General features: G+C 41.0%; 1 non-coding gene across 1 annotated transcript; it reads right to left on the bottom strand.

Moving 5' to 3' along the window:
* Positions 1-6284: 6284 nt before the first annotated feature.
* Positions 6285-6358, bottom strand: TRNAT-AGU (transfer RNA threonine (anticodon AGU)). The gene has a single exon. It is a non-coding gene; the product is annotated as a tRNA-Thr (tRNA).
* Between the last annotated feature and the right edge of the window lie 262 nt (positions 6359-6620).

The following is a 6620-nucleotide window of genomic DNA, read 5'->3' as shown; positions in this document are numbered from 1 at the left end:
ACTAGTAATTCATTTCCTTTATTGACCAGTGAGGTAGCCATGTATGGAGGTGCTGTAGAGTGAAAATCAAGTTTCAAATGGCAGTGATCCATGTGCATGGATAGCTCAGTCGGTAGAGCATCAGACTTTTAATCTGAGGGTCCAGGGTTCAAGTTCCTGTTCAGGCGTACCTTTGCTTCTTTTACAAAAAATTAAGCAGGAAATATGAATTGCTCATTCTAATATGTGCTATTTCTGATGGCATCGCAACCTTGGGCAATATGACTCTAAGGTAGTGGAGTCCAGAGTTCTTGGATGCTTTGCCAACATATCAAGCCTGACTGTGCTTCTAAATAGCATGAAATAGCAATCTTTGTACAAAGTTTTAATATTGGGGAGACAGATTGGTCGAAAAAAAGCAGACAGGCGCTGCTGAGATTCTAACTCAGGATCTCCTGTTTACTAGACAGGCGCTTTAACCAACTAAGCCACAGCACCTTTTTTGCATCTGGTCTCCTTTCCTTCCTCATGTAATCATTTAGAAGTGAAATCCACTTTTTTAAGGCTGCGCTTCTGTTGCAATATAACTTTTCAAAATGTTTTCCAATTGACTGAAACTCCATTGCACAAAACGAGCATGTCATTAATCGTCGATTTAGAGTGGACTGCATTGCCCAGTGTGTGCATTGAGGAGCACATGTTCGTATTTACTGGGGAGCAAGTTTGCACTCATGAATGTGGCAAAACATTCAAATCCGTAAGTGGGTGAACATTAAAGTCCTAGATGCTGCAAATCTCTATATCTGGATACGGAATGACTGAAAAAAGTTATGTCTCCAGTGTCAAAATGTGTGTAATGCACTAGTAATTCATTTCCTTTATTGACCAGTGAGGTAGCCATGTATGGAGGTGCTGTAGAGTGAAAATCAAGTTTCAAATGGCAGTGATCCATGTGCCTGGATAGCTCAGTCGGTAGAGCATCAGACTTTTAATCTGAGGGTCCAGGGTTCAAGTCCCTGTTCAGGCGTACCTTTGCTTCTTTTACAAAAAATTAAGCAGGAAATATGAATTGCTCATTCTAATATGTGCTATTTCTGATGGCATCGCAACCTTGGGCAATATGACTCTAAGGTAGTGGAGTCCAGAGTTCTTGGATGCTTTGCCAACATATCCAAGCCTGACTGTGCTTCTAAATAGCATGAAATAGCAATCTTTGTACAAAGTTTTAATATTGGGGAGACAGATTGGTCGAAAAAAAGCAGACAGGCGCTGCTGAGATTCTAACTCAGGATCTCCTGTTTACTAGACAGGCGCTTTAACCAACTAAGCCACAGCACCTTTTTTGCATCTGGTCTCCTTTCCTTCCTCGTGTAATCATTTAGAAGTGAAATCCACTTTTTTAAGGCTGGGCTTCTGTTGCAATATAACTTTTCAAAATGTTTTCCAATTGACTGAAACTCCATTGCACAAAACGAGCATGTCATTAATCGTCGATTTAGAGTGGACTGCATTGCCCAGTGTGTGCATTGAGGAGCACATGTTCGTATTTACTGGGGAGCAAGTTTGCACTCATGAATGTGGCAAAACATTCAAATCCGTAAGTGGGTGAACATTAAAGTCCTAGATGCTGCAAATCTCTATATCTGGATACGGAATGACTGAAAAAAGTTATGTCTCCAGTGTCAAAATGTGTGTAATGCACTAGTAATTCATTTCCTTTATTGACCAGTGAGGTAGCCATGTATGGAGGTGCTGTAGAGTGAAAATCAAGTTTCAAATGGCAGTGATCCATGTGCATGGATAGCTCAGTCGGTAGAGCATCAGACTTTTAATCTGAGGGTCCAGGGTTCAAGTCCCTGTTCAGGCGTACCTTTGCTTCTTTTACAAAAAATTAAGCAGGAAATATGAATTGCTCATTCTAATATGTGCTATTTCTGATGGCATCGCAACCTTGGGCAATATGACTCTAAGGTAGTGGAGTCCAGAGTTCTTGGATGCTTTGCCAACATATCAAGCCTGACTGTGCTTCTAAATAGCATGAAATAGCAATCTTTGTACAAAGTTTTAATATTGGGGAGACAGATTGGTCGAGAAAAAAGCAGACAGGCGCTGCTGAGATTCTAACTCAGGATCTCCTGTTTACTAGACAGGCGCTTTAACCAACTAAGCCACAGCACCTTTTTTGCATCTGGTCTCCTTTCCTTCCTCATGTAATCATTTAGAAGTGAAATCCACTTTTTTAAGGCTGGGCTTCTGTTGCAATATAACTTTTCAAAATGTTTTCCAATTGACTGAAACTCCATTGCACAAAACGAGCATGTCATTAATCGTCGATTTAGAGTGGACTGCATTGCCCAGTGTGTGCATTGAGGAGCACATGTTCGTATTTACTGGGGAGCAAGTTTGCACTCATGAATGTGGCAAAACATTCAAATCCGTAAGTGGGTGAACATTAAAGTCCTAGATGCTGCAAATCTCTATATCTGGATACGGAATGACTGAAAAAAGTTATGTCTCCAGTGTCAAAATGTGTGTAATGCACTAGTAATTCATTTCCTTTATTGACCAGTGAGGTAGCCATGTATGGAGGTGCTGTAGAGTGAAAATCAAGTTTCAAATGGGCAGTGATCCCTGTGCCTGGATAGCTCAGTCGGTAGAGCATCAGACTTTTAATCTGAGGGTCCAGGGTTCAAGTCCCTGTTCAGGCGTACCTTTGCTTCTTTTACAAAAAATTAAGCAGGAAATATGAATTGCTCATTCTAATATGTGCTGTTTCTGATGGCATCGCAACCTTGGGCAATATGACTCTAAGGTAGTGGAGTCCAGAGTTCTTGGATGCTTTGCCAACATTTCAAGCCTGACTGTGCTTCTAAATAGCATGAAATAGCAATCTTTGTACAAAGTTTTAATATTGGGGAGACAGATTGGTCGAAAAAAAAGCAGACAGGCGCTGCTGAGATTCGAACTCAGGATCTCCTGTTTACTAGACAGGCGCTTTAACCAACTAAGCCACAGCCCCTTTTTTGCATCTGGTCTCCTTTCCTTCCTCATGTAATCAATCAGAAGTGAAATCCACTTTTTTAAGGCTGGGCTTCTGTTGCAATATAAATTTTCAAAATGTTTTCCAATTGACTGAAACTCCATTGCACAAAACGAGCATGTCATTAATCGTCGATTTAGAGTGGACTGCATTGCCCAGTGTGTGCATTGAGGAGCACATGTTCGTCTTTACTGGGGAGCAAGTTTGCACTCATGAATGTGGCAAAACATTCAAATCCGTAAGTGGGTGAACATTAAAGTCCTAGATGCTGCAAATCTCTATATCTGGATACGGAATGACTGAAAAAAGTTATGTCTCCAGTGTCAAAATGTGTGTAATGCAGTAGTAATTCATTTCCTTTATTGACCAGTGAGGTAGCCATGTATGGAGGTGCTGTAGAGTGAAAATCAAGTTTCAAATGGCAGTGATTCATGTGCATGGATAGCTCAGTCGGTAGAGCATCAGACTTTTAATCTGAGGGTCCAGGGTTCAAGTCCCTGTTCAGGCGTACCTTTGCTTCTTTTACAAAAAATTAAGCAGGAAATATGAATTGCTCATTCTAATATGTGCTATTTCTGATGGCATCGCAACCTTGGGCAATATGACTCTAAGGTAGTGGAGTCCAGAGTTCTTGGATGCTTTGCCAACATATCAAGCCTGACTGTGCTTCTAAATAGCATGAAATAGCAATCTTTGTACAAAGTTTTAATATTGGGGAGACAGATTGGTCGAAAAAAAAGCAGACAGGCGCTGCTGAGATTCTAACTCAGGATCTCCTGTTTACTAGACAGGCGCTTTAACCAACTAAGCCACAGCACCTTTTTTGCATCTGGTCTCCTTTCCTTCCTCATGTAATCATTTAGAAGTGAAATCCACTTTTTTAAGGCTGGGCTTCTGTTGCAATATAACTTTTCAAAATGTTTTCCAATTGACTGAAACTCCATTGCACAAAACGAGCATGTCATTAATCGTCGATTTAGAGTGGACTGCATTGCCCAGTGTGTGCATTGAGGAGCACATGTTCGTATTTACTGGGGAGCAAGTTTGCACTCATGAATGTGGCAAAACATTCAAATCCGTAAGTGGGTGAACATTAAAGTCCTAGATGCTGCAAATCTCTATATCTGGATACGGAATGACTGAAAAAAGTTATGTCTCCAGTGTCGAAATGTGTGTAATGCACTAGTAATTCATTTCCTTTATTGACCAGTGAGGTAGCCATGTATGGAGGTGCTGTAGAGTGAAAATCAAGTTTCAAATGGGCAGTGATCCCTGTGCCTGGATAGCTCAGTCGGTAGAGCATCAGACTTTTAATCTGAGGGTCCAGGGTTCAAGTCCCTGTTCAGGCGTACCTTTGCTTCTTTTACAAAAAATTAAGCAGGAAATATGAATTGCTCATTCTAATATGTGCTGTTTCTGATGGCATCGCAACCTTGGGCAATATGACTCTAAGGTAGTGGAGTCCAGAGTTCTTGGATGCTTTGCCAACATTTCAAGCCTGACTGTGCTTCTAAATAGCATGAAATAGCAATCTTTGTACAAAGTTTTAATATTGGGGAGACAGATTGGTCGAAAAAAAAGCAGACAGGCGCTGCTGAGATTCGAACTCAGGATCTCCTGTTTACTAGACAGGCGCTTTAACCAACTAAGCCACAGCCCCTTTTTTGCATCTGGTCTCCTTTCCTTCCTCATGTAATCAATCAGAAGTGAAATCCACTTTTTTAAGGCTGGGCTTCTGTTGCAATATAACTTTTCAAAATGTTTTCCAATTGACTGAAACTCCATTGCACAAAACGAGCATGTCATTAATCGTCGATTTAGAGTGGACTGCATTGCCCAGTGTGTGCATTGAGGAGCACATGTTCGTCTTTACTGGGGAGCAAGTTTGCACTCATGAATGTGGCAAAACATTCAAATCCGTAAGTGGGTGAACATTAAAGTCCTAGATGCTGCAAATCTCTATATCTGGATACGGAATGACTGAAAAAAGTTATGTCTCCAGTGTCAAAATGTGTGTAATGCACTAGTAATTCATTTCCTTTATTGACCAGTGAGGTAGCCATGTATGGAGGTGCTGTAGAGTGAAAATCAAGTTTCAAATGGGCAGTGATCCCTGTGACTGGATAGCTCAGTCGGTAGAGCATCAGACTTTTAATCTGAGGGTCCAGGGTTCAAGTCCCTGTTCAGGCGTACCTTTGCTTCTTTTACAAAAAATTAAGCAGGAAATATGAATTGCTCATTCTAATATGTGCTATTTCTGATGGCATCGCAACCTTGGGCAATATGACTCTAAGGTAGTGGAGTCCAGAGTTCTTGGATGCTTTGCCAACATATCAAGCCTGACTGTGCTTCTAAATAGCATGAAATAGCAATCTTTGTACAAAGTTTTAATATTGGGGAGACAGATTGGTCGAAAAAAAGCAGACATGCGCTGCTGAGATTCTAACTCAGGATCTCCTGTTTACTATACAGGCGCTTTAACCAACTAAGCCACAGCACCTTTTTTGCATCTGGTCTCCTTTCCTTCCTCGTGTAATCATTTAGAAGTGAAATCCACTTTTTTAAGGCTGGGCTTCTGTTGCAATATAACTTTTCAAAATGTTTTCCAATTGACTGAAACTCCATTGCACAAAACGAGCATGTCATTAATCGTCGATTTAGAGTGGACTGCATTGCCCAGTGTGTGCATTGAGGAGCGCATGTTCGTATTTACTGGGGAGCAAGTTTGCACTCATGAATGTGGCAAAACATTCAAATCCGTAAGTGGGTGAACATTAAAGTCCTAGATGCTGCAAATCTCTATATCTGGATACGGAATGACTGAAAAAAGTTATGTCTCCAGTGTCAAAATGTGTGTAATGCACTAGTAATTCATTTCCTTTATTGACCAGTGAGGTAGCCATGTATGGAGGTGCTGTAGAGTGAAAATCAAGTTTCAAATGGCAGTGGTCCATGTGCATGGATAGCTCAGTCGGTAGAGCATCAGACTTTTAATCTGAGGGTCCAGGGTTCAAGTCCCTGTTCAGGCGTACCTTTGCTTCTTTTACAAAAAATTAAGCAGGAAATATGAATTGCTCATTCTAATATGTGCTATTTCTGATGGCATCGCAACCTTGGGCAATATGACTCTAAGGTAGTGGAGTCCAGAGTTCTTGGATGCTTTGCCAACATATCAAGCCTGACTGTGCTTCTAAATAGCATGAAATAGCAATCTTTGTACAAAGTTTTAATATTGGGGAGACAGATTGGTCGAAAAAAAGCAGACAGGCGCTGCTGAGATTCGAACTCAGGATCTCCTGTTTACTAGACAGGCGCTTTAACCAACTAAGCCACAGCACCTTTTTTGCATCTGGTCTCCTTTCCTTCCTCATGTAATCATTTAGAAGTGAAATCCACTTTTTTAAGGCTGGGCTTCTGTTGCAATATAACTTTTCAAAATGTTTTCCAATTGACTGAAACTCCATTGCACAAAACGAGCATGTCATTAATCGTCGATTTAGAGTGGACTGCATTGCCCAGTGTGTGCATTGAGGAGCACATGTTCGTCTTTACTGGGGAGCAAGTTTGCACTCATGAATGTGGCAAAACATTCAAATCCGTA

This window comes from Ambystoma mexicanum, unplaced genomic scaffold (genome assembly GCF_040938575.1).
Source record: "Ambystoma mexicanum isolate Mex_15411 unplaced genomic scaffold, UKY_AmexF1_1 Mex_scaf1, whole genome shotgun sequence".
In the NCBI taxonomy this organism is placed as follows: domain Eukaryota; kingdom Metazoa; phylum Chordata; class Amphibia; order Caudata; family Ambystomatidae; genus Ambystoma; species Ambystoma mexicanum.
Note: the sequence above shows the minus strand (reverse complement) of the source record. Positions and strands in the feature narration are given on the sequence as shown.